Raw genomic sequence first — 20,301 nt, forward strand, 5'->3', positions numbered from 1 at the left:
CTTGAGCCAGATATGTTGGGGTCCTTGTTTGAAGAAGATGAGCCTGATGTTGCTTGGCAGGAGTTGCCAGTTTTAGACCATTCTGAAGAACAAGAAGAGACAGACCGTGAAGATGTGCTAGTAGCGGTTATTCAGAGCGATGCTACCTTTACTGAACCTCAAAGTCAGATTACACCTACAACAGAAAATCTTTCAAACTGGAGTTCTAATATTTTTTTCTACTTATCTTATTGCTAAGTCGAGTCCAGTCAAGTCGATTAAGTCCGTGTTAGTGCCTAGTCCAGGCGAGTCATTTTCTGATTTTATTTATAATGTGAATCCTGAGCCTGTTCAGGATGAGTCCAATGATGATGATGTAATTTCTTTCAAGTCAATGAAAACCGATTCTCAGTATGTCTCTGCGTTTGCTTCTGACTTTAATAATGATAACACTCCCTCCTCAGACGAGGAAGAAGGGATCAACGAAACTCCCCTTGAGTTGCAGCATATGCTCAAACAAGAGGAGGAGCGCCGAGCCCAGCCTCTTAAAGATGAAATCGAAATTATAAACATCGGAACAGAAGATTTAATACAGGAAATACGAATTGGAAATACTCTATCTCCTGGAGAGCGCGATGAATTAATAAACCGTCTTAGGAAATATAAAGAAGTTTTTGCCTGGTCCTACAAAGATATGCCCGGGTTGAGTGAAGACATCATCCAACACAAGTTGCCTTTGTTATTAGGAATTAAACTTAAAAAGCAAAAACTAAGGCAAATGAAGCCCAAGTGGATCTTAAAAATAGATGAACAAATTACTAACCAGTTGAATGCTGGGTTTCTGCAAGTAGTGGAATACCCAGAATGGCTCGCAAACATAGTGCCTGTACCAAAGAAAGATGGGAAGGTGAGAATGTGTGTAGATTTCAGGGATTTGAACAAGACAAGTCCAAAAGATGATTTCCCTCTACCACATATCGATATCCTGGTAGACAATACGGCCGGGCATGAATTACTATCTTTCATGGATGGTTTCTTGGGCTACAATCAAATTAAAATGGCACCCAAGGACATGACTAAGACCTCGTTCATTACACAATGGGGGACCTATTGCTATCGGGTAATGCCATTTGGTCTTAAGAATGCCGGTGCGACATACCAAAGAGCCGTACATGATACATAGAGAAGTCGAAGTTTATGTCGATGATATGATTGTAAAAGCCAAGGAAAGGAGAGATCATATCCCGAACCTTAAGAAGTTCTTTGAAAGAATACTCAAATACCAGCTTTGCCTGAATCCTAGCAAGTGTGTATTCGGGGTTACCTCTGGTAAGTTGCTAGGATTCATGGTGAGCCAAAGGGGCATAGAGGTAGATCCTCAGAAGATTAAGGCTATCCAGGAGATGCCGCCGCCTAAAACCGAGAAGGAAATTCGAGGATTCTTAGGAAGGATACAGTTCCTAAGACGATTCATTGCTCATCTTATATCAACTTGCGAACCTATCTTTAAGCTCTTAAAGTAAAATACTTCCAAAGAATGGACAGAGGAATGTCAACAGGCCTTTGAGAAGATAAAGCAAAGTTTGTCTGAACCACTGATAGTAGCACCAGTAATACCGGGACATCCATTGCTGCTTTACTTGTCAGTAACAGAACCACCATGGGTTGTATGTTAGCACAGCAAGATCCAGAAACCAAGCACGAAAAGGCTGTATATTATCTTAGTAAGAAGATGTTGGAGTATGAACAGAAGTACACTGTCCTGGAAAAAACCTGCTTAGCCTTGGTTTGGGCTACTCAGCGACTCAGACATTATCTTTTATCACATAAGGTTCTGCTTTTGTCAAGGATGGAGCCTCTAAAGTATCTCTTTGAAAAACCAGCCCTGATAGGCAGGACCGCCAGATGGTTATTGTTGTTATCTGAGTTTGACATCCGCCATGTAACCCAAAAATCAGTAAAGGGTCGAGCCATTGCTGAACAATTGGCAGAAACACCCCGAGAAGAAAGTCAGCCTTTCAAACCGATGTTCCCAGATGAAGAGATCATGATGGTAGAAGATGAATATTCGAAAACTGGCTGGACCCTCTATTTTGATGGTGCAGGAAACCAAACAGGGCAAAGAGTACGGGCATGAAAATCCGATATAGGGGGTCCCAAGTTATAATAGAAATGGCAACTATGAGGAGGGAGAATACGATTGTTTAAGAAAACTAGAATTTACCAATTTGAAAAACTTAAACCTATTAAGAGATCAAAAACAATATTTTAAGCATACAAGTTAAATCTAATGGTGCAATGCAAATGAAAGAGCAAAGAGATAGAAAGAGTGCACCCGAGATTTAAAGTGGTTCGGTCCTCAAACCCGAGGCCTACTCCACTCCACCAACCAAACCCGTTGATGGCTTCACTATATGATCTTCTTAACCTTGGCGAAGATCGGTGCCAATTACAATTGCTTTAACCTTGGTGGCAATCCTCACCACGGAGAAAAAAGGGCTCCGCTTCTCCGAATACTCGCCTGAATACAAATCTTGAAAGATGAAAGAAAGAACTAAAAAATCCCTTCACAAGGGTTACAAAAGATGTACAATTGAGAGCCTATGATCCAAATCCTAGAGTTGGTGATGAGAGGCACAATTGAAGCTTGATTCACTCTTGGGTATTCAAATGAAGTTTAAGAGTGTTAGGATCGATAGTTTGTATGTTTAGAACACCCATATTTATAGGAAAAACAAAATATGACCGTTCAGTGGCATTACGGTAATTCCAGCAAAATTCCAAACGGCTCTTTTTCAGACCGTTGGAGTGTTCTCGGAGTTCCGAGAATATTTCTCGGAGTTCCGAGAATTCTCGGAGTTCCGAGAATTCTCGGAGTTCCGAGAAAAAATCTCGGAGTTCCGAGAAGCCACACAGAAATTGGAAAAAGTCTACTGGACCATTTCTCGGAGTTCCGAGAATAATTCTCGGAGTTCCGAGAATTCTCGGAGTTCCGAGAAAACCTCTCGGAGTTCCGAGAAGCCTATGCAGAGCAGATTTTTAATTCTGTATTTGGGCTTCCAGTTCTCAACCAAGATGGGATTGCTATGAGGGTTCCAAGGTGTTGGAACTCCACAAATACAATCACTTGTCTATTTAGGGTGTGTGAGATTACCTTAATTATGCCTCTAAAAACCTAATCTAGGTTTGGATCAATTACATTAAAAAATGGTCTTCAATATTAATTTCTTCATGTCTTCAAGTCTTCATGACTTCTTGCTTGATGACTTTGGCCTTCCAATTAGTGGTCCAATGTGGGCTTCTTGGCCTTCAATCCAAGCATCCTTGATCTTACTTTATCAAGATCTACAACTTAGACAAACAAACACATTAGTGATAAATGATCACTTGTGTATTGGAATCATCAAAACAAGATGGGAATGCCAAGGTAAAAACCATTGGGCTTACAATCTCCCCCTTTTTGATGATGACAAGCACAAGAGATTTACAAATCAAAGCATATACTCTTTTCACATTTTTCTTACACTAGAGACTTTACTCTAGATTCTTCTCCCCCTTTGTCATCAACAAAAAGAAGGGGTAAGAAAAACAAGGGTTTAAAATTTACAATTTTAAAGCTCCCCCTTTTTCAAAGAAAAATTCAATTTTAACTCCCCCTAGTTAAAATAATTTTACAATACAAGAGGGGTTATCAAACAAAACATACAAATGAAATATATTCAATTTTAAGTTCAAAAACCCCTAATCTACACAATATGAATATCATCATATGGGGGTTTTGGGAACCCAAGATTTTTTGGTCCCACATCTAGCCCTACTCTTGGATGCACATTGGAATTGGTAATGACCATTCATTCCACAAAAATGGCATCTAACAAGAGGGTTAGATACACTAGTCCTATCATGATAAGCATGTTGAGGTCTAAGACTAGTTTTACTTAGGATTATGTCAATAATTTTATTTCCATTTAGAAATCCATGTAAACATAATCTAAGTCTTTCATTTTCATTATGAAGATGGGATGTTTGAACTAAAAGCTCATTTCTTTCATCTTCATAAGAATTGGAGGAGCTTGCCATATTTTGAAATTTTAAAAGTTGGCAAGTTTTCTCATCCAAACTACCCTTAAGGGTATTAATCTCAAGTTTATGATTTTCAAGTGTAACTTGTTCTTGAGATATGGAAGAAGATAAATCACTTTTCAAAAATTCAAGTTCTTTTTTTAACTTTAAAATGGATTTTTTAAGAACTTTGTTTTTGGAAATTTGGGTATGCAAGGTTTCACATAATTCATCATAAGGTATGCTATCACTTTTACTACTAGATGAAGAATATGAGGGGTTAGAGTTTACCTCAACTTCATGGGTGATTGTCATGAAGCAAAGATCATCTTTTTTATTTTCTTCCCCTTCACTTGAGCTTTTGCCCGATGTGCTTAATGCATCCCAACCGGCGGCAAGAGCCTTATGCTTCTTCCAATCCTTCTTACCCTTGTACTTAGAGGAAGTTGATTTTAGAAGTGGACAATCCGGTCTTTTGTGTCCTATCTTCCTGCAATTGAAGCATCTTAAGGCTCCATCAACATCACTTTCTTCTTTCTTTTTCTTATCTTTCTTATGCTTCTTTCTCCACAAGCTCTTGAATCTTCGTAAAGCTTCTTCTTCGTCACTATCCGCTTCACTTGATGAGTCTTCCTTGGAAGCCTTGAGTGCTAGGGATCTAAATTCCCTCTCCTTCTCCTTTGGCTTCTTTTCCTCTTGTCGGCTAGTAAGGAGCATCTCATGGGTGATGAGAGATCCTACAAGCTCCTCTATGGTTAGCGTCTTGAGATTTTTTGACTCTTGAATCGCGGTCACCTTTGGATCCCAATGGGGAGTAAGAGACCTAAGTAACTTACTTACAAGCTCATCGTTAGGATAAGATTTACCAAGATTAGCTAGTTCGTTAGAAATAATAGAAAAACGAGTATACATTTCCGAAATACTCTCGTTTGGACTCATTCTAAACATTTCATACTTGCTCTTTAACAAGTTTATTTTGGAATCCTTGACTTGTGATGTTCCCTCATGGGTAGTTGCAAGGGTATCCCAAATAGTCTTGGCGGAATCAAAAAGAGCAACTCTATTAAACTCCTCGGTAGCTAAGGCACAAAACAAGGAATTTATTGCTTTGTAGTTCAAATTAGCTTGCCTTTTCTCTACCACATTCCATTCTTCAAAAGGATTGGAAGGTACATTGTATCCATTTTCAACAATGTACCAAAGTTCTACATCTATCGAAAGAAGATAGATGCGCATCCTTGTTTTCCAATGTCCATAGTTTGACCCATTGAAGAAAGGAGGTCTAGTTGTGGAATGGCCTTCCGGAAGTCCGGTTCCTATTTGGTGTGCCATTTCACAATTAGAAGTTGCCAAATAAAATCTTTCCCTAGTTAGATTTTGAAATAACTTTCACAAAAATTTTAAAATCTTTTAAGAGCCAAGGCTCTGATACCAAGTGAAAATCCGATATAGGGGGTCCCAAGTTATAATAGAAATGGCAACTATGAGGAGGGAGAATACGGTTGTTTAAGAAAGCTAGAATTTACCAATTTGAAAAACTTAAACCTATTAAGAGATCAAAAACAATATTTTAAGCATACAAGTTAAATCTAATGGTGCAATGCAAATGAAAGAGCAAAGAGATAGAAAGAGTGCACCCGAGATTTAAAGTGGTTCGGTCCTCAAACCCGAGGCCTACTCCACTCCACCAACCGAACCCGTTGATGGCTTCACTATATGATCTTCTTAACCTTGGCGAAGATCGGTGCCAATTACAATTGCTTTAACCTTGGTGGCAATCCTCACCACGGAGAAAAAAGGGCTCCGCTTCTCCGAATACTCGCCCGAATACAAATCTTGAAAGATGAAAGAAAGAATTAAAAAATCCCTTCACAAGGGTTACAAAAGATGTACAATTGAGAGCCTATGATCCAAATCCTAGAGTTGGTGATGAGAGGCACAATTGAAGCTTGATTCACTCTTGGGTATTCAAATGAAGTTTAAGAGTGTTAGGATCGATAGTTTGTATGTTTAGAACACCCATATTTATAGGAAAAACAAAATATGACCGTTCAGTGGCATTACGGTAATTCCAGCAAAATTCCAAACGGCTCTTTTTCAGACCGTTGGAGTGTTCTCGGAGTTCCGAGAAAAAATCTCGGAGTTCCGAGAAGCCACACAGAAATTGGAAAAAGTCTACTGGACCATTTCTCGGAGTTCCGAGAATAATTCTCGGAGTTTCGAGAATTCTCGGAGTTCCGAGAAAACCTCTCGGAGTTCCGAGAAGCCTATGCAGAGCAGATTTTTAATTCTGTATTTGGGCTTCCAGTTCTCAACCAAGATGGGATTGCTATGAGGGTTCCAAGGTGTTGGAACTCCACAAATACAATCACTTGTCTATTTAGGGTGTGTGAGATTACCTTAATTATGCCTCTAAAAACCTAATCTAGGTTTGGATCAATTACATTAAAAAATGGTCTTCAATATTAATTTCTTCATGTCTTCAAGTCTTCATGACTTCTTGCTTGATGACTTTGGCCTTCCAATTAGTGGTCCAATGTGGGCTTCTTGGCCTTCAATCCAAGCATCCTTGATCTTACTTTATCAAGATCTACAACTTAGACAAACAAACACATTAGTGATAAATGATCACTTGTGTATTGGAATCATCAAAACAAGATGGGAATGCCAAGGTAAAAACCATTGGGCTTACAGGGCATTGCTTGTGTCACCCCGAAATGAGCATGTTCCTCTTGCCGTTAAGTTACAATTTAATTGCACCAATAATATGGCAGAGTATGAAGCATGCATTGTTGGACTTGAGGCCGCATTGGCCTTAGGGATAGAGGATCTTGACGTATATGGAGATTCGAAGTTAATCATTTGCCAAACTCAGGGAGAGTGGAGAACCAGAGAAGAAAAGCTACATCCATATCATGAATACTTGGACGTTCTTGTTCAACAATTCCGGTGCATCACTTTCAGTTATTTACCAAGATTGAAGAATAGATTCGTCGATGTCTTAGCGACGTTAGCTTCTATGATTGACATACCTCATAATATGAAGATGTGACCCATCACGGTTCAGGAGCAATGGGCTCCTGCATATGTTGATGCTATAGAAATAGCTGCAAGATGTCCTGATGGTAAGCCATGGTACACAGACATAAATAATTACATCTCAGGCCATGAGCATCCCGACGAGGCCTCGAATAAAGAAAGGAGGACTTTGCAGAGATTGGCAGCTAATTTTGTTATCTGTGGAGGAGAGCTATATCGACAGTCTTTCGACGAAATTCAACTCTTATGTGTCACTGAAGATCAAGCAGAAGAAATTCTCGCAGATATTCATGAAGGGGTGTGTGGACCTCATATGAATGGAAAGATGCTGGCAAGGAAGATCCTACGTCTAGGGTACTATTGGCCAACGTTGGAAGCAGATTGTCACACGTTTGTAAAGAAATGCTATTGAAATTCCAAGGGTGGTCCCGAAATGGCAACTATGAGGAGTGAAAATTATTAGGTTGCTTAGCAAGTTTTAACCTTTTGAAAACTCAAACCTAATTTAGAAGATTAAGAGATCAACAATGAAATTCAAGCACACAAGTTAAATCTAAAGGTGCAATGCAAATAAAGAGCAAGAGTTCAAGAGAGAGTGCACCCGAGATTCAAAGTGGTTCGGTCCTCAAAACGCGAGGCTTACTCCACTCCACCAACCAAACCCGTTGATGGCTTCACTATGTGATCTTCTTAACTTCGGCGAAGATCGATGCCGATTACAAATTCCGATTACCTTTAACCTAGGTGGCAATCTTCACCACGGAGAGTGGGCTACGCTTCTCCGAACACTCACCCGAATACAATCTTGATAAATAAAGAAAGAACTAAAAACAATCCCTCACAAGGGTTTACAACTTTGTAGAAGATGTACAAATTTAAGCCTATGATCCAAATCCTAATCTTAGAGGATGAGAGGCATAATCAAGTTTGATTCACTCTTTGGATGTTCAAATGAAGTTTTAGAGTGTTAGGATTGATTGTTGGGAAGTTTAGAATGCCGATATATATATAAAAACCAAATATGACCGTTTGAGGGGCATAGTGGTAATTCTGGCAAAAAACCAAACGGCTATTTTTGTTCCCATTATAGTGGTCTAGGAGTTCCGAGAAAAAATCTCGGAGTTCCGGGAATACAAACAGAAAATGGAAAAATGCTACTGGACCATTTCTCAGAGCTCCGAGGAATGTCTCGGAGTTCCGAGCTCGGAGCTCCGAGAATTCTCTCGGAGTTCCGAGAATCCTATGTCAAGCAGATTTTCATTTCTTGTTTCTTGGGCTTCCAACTCTACACTAAGTTGGGATTGCTATGAGGCTTCCAAGGTGTTGGAACTCCACAAAGACAATCTCTTATACATTTAGGGTGTGTGAGATTAACTTAATTATGCCTCTAAAATCTAATTTAAGATTGGATCTTTTACAATCTAAAATGACTTCGATGTTCAATGCGATTCTTCAAGTCTTCATTCGTCTTGGACTCCGATGACCTTGGCCTTCATGATGTGGTCCAATGAGATCTTCTTGGCTTCAATCCAAGCAATGTTGTCTTAGCACCAATGTGATCTACAACTTAGACAATCAAACACATTAGTGATCATAAATCACTTGTGTATTGGAATCATCAAAATAAGATGGGAATGCCAAGGTGGAAACCATTGGGCTTACAGCTATAAATGTCAAATACATGCAAATCTAATCCATGTACCACCCACCGAATTGCATTCTCTTACTTCTCCTTAGCCGTTTTCGGTGTGGGGAATTGACATTATTGGCAAGATTTCTCCCAAATCGTCTAATGGTCACGAGTACATACTCGTTGCGATTGACTACTTCACCAAGTGGGTTGAGGCCGCTTCTTACGCAAAGCTTACATCCGCATCAGTTGCTAAATTCATACGCACCAATATCATATGCAGATATGGAATTCCCCATGAACTTATCTCAGATAATGGATCTCATCTCAAAAAGGAAGTAATCACTCTTTGCCAAGAGTTCAGGATTAAGCATCATAAATCCTCACTTTATCGACCACAGACAAATGGAGCGATACAAGCTGCAAACAAAAATGTCAAGACTATCATTAGCAAAATGTCAGAAACTTATAAGGATTGGTCGAATAAGCCACCGTACGTCTTGTGGGCTTATAGAACATCAATTAGAACTTCAACTGGGGCAACCCCTTATTCTCTTGTTTATGGGATGGAAGCAGTGCTACCTGTTGAGATCCGCGTACCCTCGCTCAGAGTGTTAACCGAGGCTAAGTTGCCAGAAAATGAATGGGCAGATGCCAGATATAAAGAGTTGAACATGCTAGATGAGAAGAGGTTAAAGGCGCTTTACCATGTGCAGGGTTACCAGCGCAGAATAGCCCGGGCCTTTAATAAAAAGGTTAAGATCAGAGATTTAGAAGAAGGCAATCTTGTTCTAAAAGAGAATCGAGCGCCAGTGTTTGACCCAAGGGGCAAATTCAAACCAAATTAGACAGGATCGTACATTGTGGACCAAATCTTACCCGGAAAAGCCGTCAAGCTCCGTAATTTAAATGGAGAAATATTACCAGAACCAACAAACCTCGATCAACTCAAGAGGTTCTATGCTTGAGCACCATAAGGCCGTCTTTTGGCCAAATAAATCCCAAATTCATAGCCCAAGATAGAAAAATATATAACCTTTTGCGAACCCTTTTGAGCCTAAGTAATATTTTCCTTCAAAAACCCAATATACTAGGGGCATCCGTCCTGAACTACGCAGGACTTGATCCCTACACTGGGGTACGTAGGCAGCTCGGTCAAAACGAGTCTCGGTGATGATAAAAGAAAAAATTCATGCAAAAAGAAAAGAAAAGAAAAATTAAAATACCTTCAAACTAGGAGCATTCGCCCTGAACTACGCATGACCTGATTCCTACATTGGGATACGTAGGCAACCTGTTCACAGGTTCGGTCGAAATTCTTGCAAAACCTTAGGCCATTCTTTGAAAAGCCCCACTTCACCTATAAAGTCCTTTTGGTGTTCAAGTAAAAAAAAAAGAAAAAAAAAGAAAAAGAAATGGAGCTTGAAGATCTGCTAGATTGAAAACCTGAAAAGGCGATCCAGGCAAAATTTAGGATCATTCCCCTGCTAAGTTGAAAACCTGAAAGGGCGGCTTAGGCAAAAGTTAAGAGGGTAGCTTGCTGATTCGAAAAACCTGAAAAGGCGATTCAGGCAAAAGTTAAGGCCGAGCAGTCCGCCAAGTTGAAAACCCAAAAAAAGGGGACTTGGTCATGGTAAGATTGGGTTCACGCCAGAAGAATTACATCGATCTCTGAAATCACAGTAGGTCAGGCAAAAATAACAACGATTCCTAAAACTAGGGGCATTAATTTCTATCAATCAAAAAGTTGATAGACAAATATATGAAGTATTACTAGCTTAAAAATAAGTGAAGATGTTTATCAATGGAGAAACATTCTTTAAAAGAGGCCAGCCTAAACCAAAAGAAAATACTGATAAGTCAGAAGCATCACAGGATTACTTGAGTAATATTTCTTACTTCGTCATTTTATTGCAAGTACCTATGGTTTTTAATTGTTTAAAAAAAATTTTTTTTTTTACAAATTATATTTTAAGAATTGTTGTAGGGTGCAATCACTCTGAAAACGGGTTCATCAACAGGTTCTGAGAAACTTGAAAAAAGCAGGACTGTCATGAATGGTGAAAGATCTTTGAAGATTGACCTCTGATGAAAGAATAGAAGGAGGTCAGAATGCCTCAAGCTGGGGCTGGTTGCTAATGAAGTGGCGACTCAAATTCAGGCCTTGAAAGTCCTTTATCATATGATCATTTACTTCTAAAGTTGTTAAATGGAGATTTCAATTTCATTTTTCTGATAACCTCAGTCAAAACTCAAATTATGGTATCTCTTTGAACATCATACAAATATGATGTCTCATTTCCTTGGAATCCGTAAAAATACGGTATTTCATTTTATCTGATGTCTGTTAAAAAATGGTCTCTTGTTTCTCTTTGAACATCATACAATTAGGTGTCTCATTTCCTTGGAATTCGTAAAAATACGGTATTTCATTCTCTCTGAGTCCATTCAAAGATGGTCTCTCATTCTCTTTGAACATCATATTAATATGATGTCTCATTTTCTTGGAATCCGTATAAATACGGTATTTCATTCTCTCTGAGTCCATACAATTATGGTCTTTCATCCCTTTTGAACCTGTATACATACGGTATCTCATTCTTTCTGAGCCCATTTGAAAATTATTTCTCATTCTCTTCGAATCCATACAACTATGGTCTCTTATTCTCTTTGAGCATCATACAAATGTGATGTCTCATATCCTTGGAATCCGTATAAATACAGTATTTCATTCTCTCTGAGTCCATTAAAAAATGGTCTCTTAATTATCTTTGAACATCATACAATTATGATGTCTCATTTTCTTGGAATCCGTAAAAATACGGTATTTCATTTTATCTGAGTCCATTAAAAAATGATCTCTTAATTCTCTTTGAACATCATACAAATATGATATCTCATTTCCTTGGAATCCGTAAAAATACGGTATTTCATTCTATCTGAGTCCATTTAAAAATGGCCTCTTGTTTCTCTTTGAGATCCATATAATGTCTCATTTCCTTAGAATCTGTATAAATATGGCATTTCATTTTATCTGAGTCCATTCGAAATGATCTATCTCTTATTTCCCTTTGGCCTGTACAATTACAGTACCTCATTTCTGTTGAGCCTGTTTGAAAGCAATATCCATTTGAAAATGATCTCTCATTTCCTCATTGCCCGTTTGAAAACGGCGCTGCCTCATAATTATCTTTCATTCTGAGTTGCGAAATTTTTACAAATCAGATTAGATCCATTTCTCCATTATTCTGAACCACCAAGTCACGGTGTTTAGAATAAATGATCTTCAATATGTTCTAGGACTTCATCTAGGGTCTTGCATTAGGTTAGGTTGCATTGTCTAGTGAATCCATTGTTGATTAAAGCTACGCAAAACGGTTCTATCAGTTTTTGCTTTGGTATTCGATGACTACGTCGCCTCTACAAAGAGGGGCATCTGTAGACACCCCCATTTTGCTACGCTTTAAAAAGTAAAAGATTTGATAGTATCATCGAGTTTTGAATCCGTATTCAGCATTAGATTAGGCATCCATGCATTTTAGGGTAGATTTCATTTCATTATGGGAGTTTTGAAGTTGATTCACGATCCTGAAGGTCTCTAGGAGGTTCCTTAGGCCTCTGGAAGATGAAAGTGCAAGTTTCCAAGCAAATGAAAAAAACCTGCTATTTTTAGAATTTTCTGGGTTTCCCTCTTTTTTGCCTATTTTGCACTGCAGGGGTATTTTGGTCATTCCCGATGTGTCTCGCTTGACCCCCGAGCTATATTTGAGAAATCTTGAATGATTTTACAAATTTTGAAAAAGCTGCTATTTTTATAAACTCATAGGGCTTCCACATATTTATCATCTTATGGATATTTCAATCATTTCTCATATGTCCAAAACCATCTCGAGGGTACGGCTGATGGATTAGGAGTAATTTCGTAAGATTTGGGAAACCTGCTAAATTTAGATCTCTCAAGATTTTCTCTTAGTCTTGCACTTCGGGGGTATTTTAGACATTTCCAAACATATCATATTTGGTCCCTAAGTTGTGTCTAAGAAATCTTGAGTCCGTTCAAAATTTTTTGAAAATCTGCTATTTTTAGAATTTCTCAGGGTTTTCCCTAGTCTCACCAAATTCTAGCACCTCGGGGTAATTTGGTCTTTTCCTGTGTAATTCTTTTGATCCCCGAAATATATCTGAGAGATTATGAATGATTTCCTGAATTTTGAAAAACCTGCTAAATTTAGAATTTCTCAGGAGTTTCGCTTAATTTGGAAATTCTAAGTGTTGAGGGCATTTTGGGTATTTTCAGGGGATACCAAATGATCTGTTTAATATTGCTCACCGAAAGGACCCACTTTAAAAGTTTCTATTTTTGAAGTTTGACCACAAAGACTTTCCATTTTTAATTTTTCCCTTTAGGGGTGAATCAATCTGAGGGTATTTTGGTCGCATTTGGATGTCTAACAATCAAATAGGGGCATTTTGGTCCGAAAAGTTATTTTTCAAAAAAGATGGTCCGATCATGTGTGAGGGATGCACCATAAATGTCAAATGGGTTGGGTCCATATATAGAATTTTGAATTTAGAAAAATTTTATTGATTTTTTACGAAAAAACCCGAAACCCGTGTGAAATGGCCCATTGGGCTAAAGCCCGCAAAGATGGAGCTCATGTGGGTTCACTCATATGGGTCAACCACCATGGTGGGCGGCCCACATGGTTGACCCACATGAGTTGAGCACCCAACCTTGATGATGTCACAATGGTGACATCATATTTGTTAAAAGAAAAATAAAAAGAATAAAAAATAAAAAGAAAGAAAGAAGGAAAAGAGGAATAATTGCTTAAAAATGTTTTCTTCCAAAGAAGCAATATAGAATGAGAATAGCATGTCTTGATTGACAGGAAATTAAGATTTGAATCAAATCTAATTTGGAAACAAGAAAGAAAGAAAGCAAGAGGGGAAAATTGGAAACAAGCTAAAAAGGGAGCTCTCACATTGGAAATTACTATTTCTCTCTTAACCCTAGTATTTTTTGTATAAAAATAAAAGCAAACAATCCTAGAAAAGATTGAAAAAAATCTAAATTCGTCATTTTTCTCTCTCCTCCCAAGAAAAAAAATAAAATAAAACCTATTCTCTTTTGAAGTGTGTTCATATCTCTCAAGGGTTCTTCACAAAAGGGATTCGTAAAATTCCTTTTCTTCTTCAACAAATCACACATCAAGGATCTTTGGGGTGTTCTTTTGGTCTTCTTCATCATATAAAAGGGTGCGACAAAGCGTATACCTCGGATCCACGCACCCTCGACAAGGAGCGTGATCAACGGTAGGATCTTTATATTTGTAATATCAAAAGTAGAAAAACATGCTAGGGTTTTACTTTTGATAGATCAAATCAATGAATTTTTCCTTAAAATTCCAGTATGTTATAATATAGATTATAAGTTTTTAAAATTCAAAATTTCACCAAAAATTTAAATTTCCTCCATTTAATAATGATTTTCTTTCATTTTTTATTCAATATGGATTTAAATAAGATTATCAAAGTAAGTATTAGAAAATGTGGGTTTCTTTAAAAAATGATATTTTTTGGGATTTATATAAAATAAAATACTACTGGAAACTTAATTTCCAATCGCGGTTTGGCCGTTTTAATTTTCATTCTATTTTTCAAACAATAACCCCGAAAGGGGTTATTTCTTGATGAACGAATCCAAAAGTATATCAAACCATGTCCACAATTTGTGAAATCTTGTTTCCAAACCAATGTTTAGGTTTCCATTACACCCAAAAATTTTCAAATTTTTTTGAATCTATTTAATCCGGTTTTAAATTATTTTAAATTTCGGCCATTTTTAATAAATATCAGAAAGTTTTACAAATTGATGAAACTCTCCAGAATTAATTTTCAATAATAGATAGAATTGTTCATGAAATTTGTTTTTCGAAAAAAGGTTGTTTTATTTGTTTTCTAATCGCTTCTTCGTTTTACGTGCCGTAATTCATTTTCGTATTAAATTAGTAAATTTTTGAAAATTTTCTTTGGAAACCAGTAACTTTGGTTACTGGAATGTTAGATAAAAATTTTCAATTGGTTTTGCAAAGTTTTAATATGGTTTTGTAATTTATTTTAATAAATGGGTTTCAATTCCTAGGAAACAAATTCCCCTTTTCTATTTAAAAATTGATTTTATGGAGGCGATTTAACTTTTAAGTTTTAAAATTTTGATTGAAAATTTTATAATCTATTATATATCTACTGAAATTTTTTATTTGATTTTATGATACTATTAGGTTTGCTTTTTAAGTAATTCTTTGGTTTCATCCGATTTTAGTGGGAATTTCAATTGACATCAAATCGTAATAAAAGTCCATAAAATTCATACCGTAGTCTAATTTTATGATTATCTTTATTCTGTGAAAGTTTGGATTAGTTTGAAATTGATATGCTATAAGTTACTGTGTTAATCGGTGAACTGATTTGAATTTTGAGAAATTGAAAATTGATATAAAATCTTAATGAAAATTCATATAAGTTTTCCAATAAGATATAATAATCTAGATCTCTATTTTGTGAAATTTTGGATTAATTTGAAATTGATATGCTATAAGTTGCTGTGTTACTCTATAATCTGATTTAAATTTTGGAAAATCAGAAATTGATATTAAATCCTAATGATAATTCATAAAAATTTTCCAGTAAGCCACAATCATCCATATCTTGTTACTGGAAAAGTTTCAGCTGATTTGGGATTTGATTGCTCAGGGTTTCTGTGTAATCCTAGCAATCTGGTCTTAATGTTAATAAATCATAATTTAATAGCAAATCAACACAAAAGTCAGTAAAAACCTCAAACAAATCTTAACTTTACATCATGAATTTAATCCCTAACTTGTTTGAAACAGAAATCTTAAGGTTCATAGATCTCCATTGTAAATTCACTATACCGCGATAGTCTAACTGCCGAGATCGCAACCGTAATCGTATACTAATTGCGAATAATCCTGCATAATTGGAGTGCGTAAATTATAGTATGATATTGGCTCCGAGGTCCACTGTCCACGAAAATCCTGAGAAATATGTCAGGCAATAAGATACTATAATTTACGTGTTAAATTATACAAGTGTTGAGAGCATGATTCCTTTCCATGGTGTAGACACCCCATTTTGACCGTGCCTTGCACCTCCTTGTTTTGTGCATAACTTTTTCAAATGGATGAGATAGGACCCCAAATTCCTTACCAAGCTAGCTTAGGGTCCCGCCAAGGTCCCTATGAAGTTTCGTTAAGATCCGTGCACATTTGCCTAGCGAACGAGCCAAGACGATGTCGTGGTGCAAGTTCAGAAGGGTGGCGATTTAACCAGAAAAGGGGTTGTGCTGGAATCTGAAAAAGCAGTTCAAATTAGCCATTTTGGGTTGTCCAGAGAGATACGGGGGTATGCGGATTAGTGTGTAACAAAATCAGTTAGGGGGAATCTTAGGAAGCTTCCGGTGGTTAGTCTTCTTTTGATCCCAGCCATTGAATTTAAGAGGAAATTTGAAGGGTGAAGATCAAATGAAGAGAAGATATTTTTCATAAAAATTTTCCCTTTTCTTTTAACTTGGCCCCCCCTACTAGGATAAAAAATTATTGTAAATGCACTTGCAAGTGGCTGTCCGGGGGAGAAAAGGGGGTCGAATATAACTCCCTTTTGTTTTATAAACCCAAATTGATTAGGGTTTGGAGAGGAGGAGATGTCTGCAACCGCATAAGAGAGGGAGAGCTTCCAAGCTCCGGCCAACCCACCGGAATCCGGCCGAGCCACAACCTACATCTTCAGCCATCACCACCACCCCCACCCCCTTCATCTTCTCCGGTTGGTCTGCCGGAAATCCACCCAACCCACCATGTCCCATAGCCGCCGGCCACCACCACCATCACTCCTCCACCGTCCGGCCAGCCATCTGCAACTCCCACCGGCCGGCCATCACCACCAAACCCATTCTCTGACCATCCTCCACCTCCATCTCTCCACCTTCTTCCCCCCATTTCATTAAAAAAAAAAAAAAGAGAGGGAAAAACAGAGAAAGAGAGGGAGACTTGCAGAGAAAGAGAGGGAGATTGCAGAGAGGGGAGGAGAAGAAGACCACCGGCCACCACCACCAATCCCTTACCTTCTTCCACCTTCCACCGGAGCTCCATCACCCTCAAACCCATCTCCTTCTACCCACCATCTTCATCTGCCATTACCTCTAAACCGCCCACTCCAAACCCCCATCACCACTAGCTCCGGCCACCCTTCTTCCACCACCACATCCCACCGGAGCCGCCCATATTTTCCCCCATCCCAGCCATTCACCTCTCCAACCCCAATTTTCTTTCATCACTTTCTTCAATCTCCGAAACCCACCCCCATAGGTTACCCATCTCCATCACAACCACCGACCCTCACATCTGTTTCAACCCCATCCTCAAAACCCACCCCAACCTCCATTACAGCTATCGTCTCCTCCCTCTGTAACCCCCCATTTCCATCTCATCTACTACCTCTCAAACCCTACCCATCAAAACCCGGAATCCGACCACTCATCTCCTATTCTCTGCTCAATCCATTCCAAAACCCACTTCAATTTTTCTTCTCAGCCATTAAAATCACCCAAACCCACCTTCCATCTTCAATCACCCATAACCTCTACCTAAAACCCATTTCAAACCCCCATTAAATCCAACCAAATTTCCAATTTCCAGCTAGATTTTCATCTCCGGCAAGCTCCTGACCTAAGTGAGAAGAAGGATAGTTTGGTTGAGGATTCGATTCGCTATTTAAGCCTGAGGAAGAAGGTTAGAGGAAATAAGTGATAACAGTAATCTCCTTATTTCTTTCTTATGTGTTCTAGGTTAAGGTTGATCATTTTTATAACAGTTTTCTTTGATTGAATGATGCTAGATCTAGAAATTCGATGATATTTCTACTCTCAGTAGCTTTGATATATGAATCATGTCATGTAGAAGGTATAAGGTTTAATAGTTTGGATGTGTTCAGATTGATTGCTGTCTTCAATACTTTTATTGTTCATCATCTTTGACTTGGTTCTGTAAGCAAATTATGACTTGGTGTTCGAGTATATGGATGGCCAAGGAGATGCTTATATCAGGAACTTGTAATGCATGAACTAGTTGATCTCATCTGGTTATTTTCTTTTGGAAAATCTATAGTTTTCTTAAACTTGATATTGTTATATATATGTTGGTTATCTCCTTGTTGGGCTAATCGCTCATCTTCATCTTTTAATTGGAAAATGATGTAGAGCATGCATTAGTCGATCTTTGTTAATACTAGTGCCATCTCATTTAGATGTCTGCACATTGGTACAGTTGTGATGCCAATGAAATGTTATAGGGGAGGCATTAATTCTGTATTTGGGATATTAACAATCAGCTGATAATGAGCTCACAAAGTCTTTAAATTGCTTTTGGAGGAAAATGGTCAATACGTTCTAGTGTTTTGCAGCAAACTTTTAGATTTGAAAATGAGACTCTATTTTTTATAAAAGCATCAAGTCTACTTTTCTCGTTGTTGATCAAAAATCCCATTTTGTTGATTGTGGCATTAAATCTACTCGTTTTGTTTTATAGAGGAAAACAAGGTTTGGTTTTATTTTGGTTAACAATGATGTTTGGTTTTGTCTGATGATTTAAAATTTGTTTAATGATGGTACAAGATCTGTTTGCATAGCATTTACCAATAGCCATATTATTTGTGTTGACAAAGACATAAGATATGCATGATTTAAATAGGATCTTCCTTGGGGTGTGAATTACATCCAGATAAGAGGACTTGTATCTTTTTTACTTTGAATATGTTGGTTTGTCAGATTGTCTCATCATGGTGATTTAGATGCATACATTTGGTTTTTAGATTCTAAGATTCCCTTGTTTTTCCTCTTCTACCTTCTTTACACTTTGGCTGGTGTTTAGACTTCGCTTTTAATTTCTAAGGTTACCTCTTGTTCCTCGGGATTTTCATTAGATTTTGGGACTATCATCAATGCTTGATCGCTTTATTGATTTTGGATTTGCTCTTGGGGTTTGGGCAATGATAAGGTTACTTGAAGCCCGTCTTTATGTTTTGTGGCTCACCACTTCGCACTGGGATCTGCACAAGTTGATGTCCCCTGTATGCACTGAAATTTTTACTAATTGGAATTATCATAATCTTTTGATATTTCTAATACTCTTCTTACCTTAAGCATTGAGTTAGGTTCTGAAGACAATAATGAATGGACTGTTCAGGTGAGATTATCTTGAAGCTTATCATATTTGTTTAATTTTATTTAAATAAATTATTTTAGGAAAGAAGGAGATCAGATGACTACTCTATTCGATATTATCGACATGAGTACTGTCTGATTTCAAGGCGGGATTATAAATATTATCTTGTGTATTATGATATCAGATGATTACTTTAGCATCATCTGATTTCATCCCCATATTGGGGTGGTGTTTGTGGTTGGGCATAGAAGTGTTTGATATTGTTTTCTTTTACTTTATTGGGCTATCCAGCGGCTGGTCTGGACTAATTAATGTTGTTTATCATTTTATGATTGCTATAGATTGTGTAATTTTTTTATTGAAAATTCTTCTTTGCTTAGCACCTGATTTATTTTTATAAGAATAGAATGGAGTTTGCGATTATCTGGTAGCTTTTTCTTCTCTCTTTGATAGACTAACACAGTCTTATAGGTTTCTGTTAAATTTCTTTAGATACTAGAATCCCCTCTCATTGTGAGGGCGATGAAGGCGCTAGCCCAAGCCCATCCTTAGGGGACTTGCTCAGTCCGAGTAGCATACCCCTCCTTTGTATATAGGAGACTTGCCCAGTCTCATTCTCTTGCTAAACCTCCTCTTTGTGCGTCATTTGGTTTTGGGAGAACACCCTACTCGGCTTGGCAGCATACCCCTACCCTTATGGGTATTGGGTTGCACATTTGTTGCACCCTAGGGCTAGGCAGCTGTCCGGCCCGGCAGGGTATTTTACCTTTGCCAAATATGCACAGGGTCTCTTATTCCTTTTTACGTCATTTGTGTCTCCGAGACAAGCCTTGTCTCATGTAGAGAGTTTCCCCTTTAGGAGGCTTACCTAGCCTCATGTTAGAGTGGCCTCCTCTTTTAGAATGAGTCTTTGACTCGGTAGTGTTATTAGAGAGTCTCTGACTCATTTGTTCCCCTCTTTAGTGTTGTTAGTTCGGAGTTTCTCCTTTAGAGTTGTTGATTACTTCGCTTTGATTAGAGGCTAACTCAGTCTTATTAGACCTTTGCTTGCTTGGGATCTTGGATCGTTTTCTCTCTTCTTGGGACGCTATCTTTCTTGTTGTGGTTCGTCTCTTTGAGGCGTTAGTTGCTTGTTTGGGGTTTCCCCTTTTTGCTTTAGGACTTTGCCCTAGTTTATGGTTATGCTTGTTTGTTCTCTGTAAGAGTGAATTCATCTAAAGGTCATGAGCATTGGAAAAGCTTTAAAATCCAAAAACATTAGAAATTTAAAACTCAAAAACATTTGAAAACCTTAAAAATATCAAAAACATTTGAAAAACATAAAAAACCTTAAAAAATCTAAAGTGT

Source organism: Tasmannia lanceolata, unplaced genomic scaffold (genome assembly GCF_043159265.1).
Source record: "Tasmannia lanceolata isolate RefF3 unplaced genomic scaffold, GAP_Taslan_0.1 ptg000020l, whole genome shotgun sequence".
NCBI lineage: Eukaryota > Viridiplantae > Streptophyta > Magnoliopsida > Canellales > Winteraceae > Tasmannia > Tasmannia lanceolata.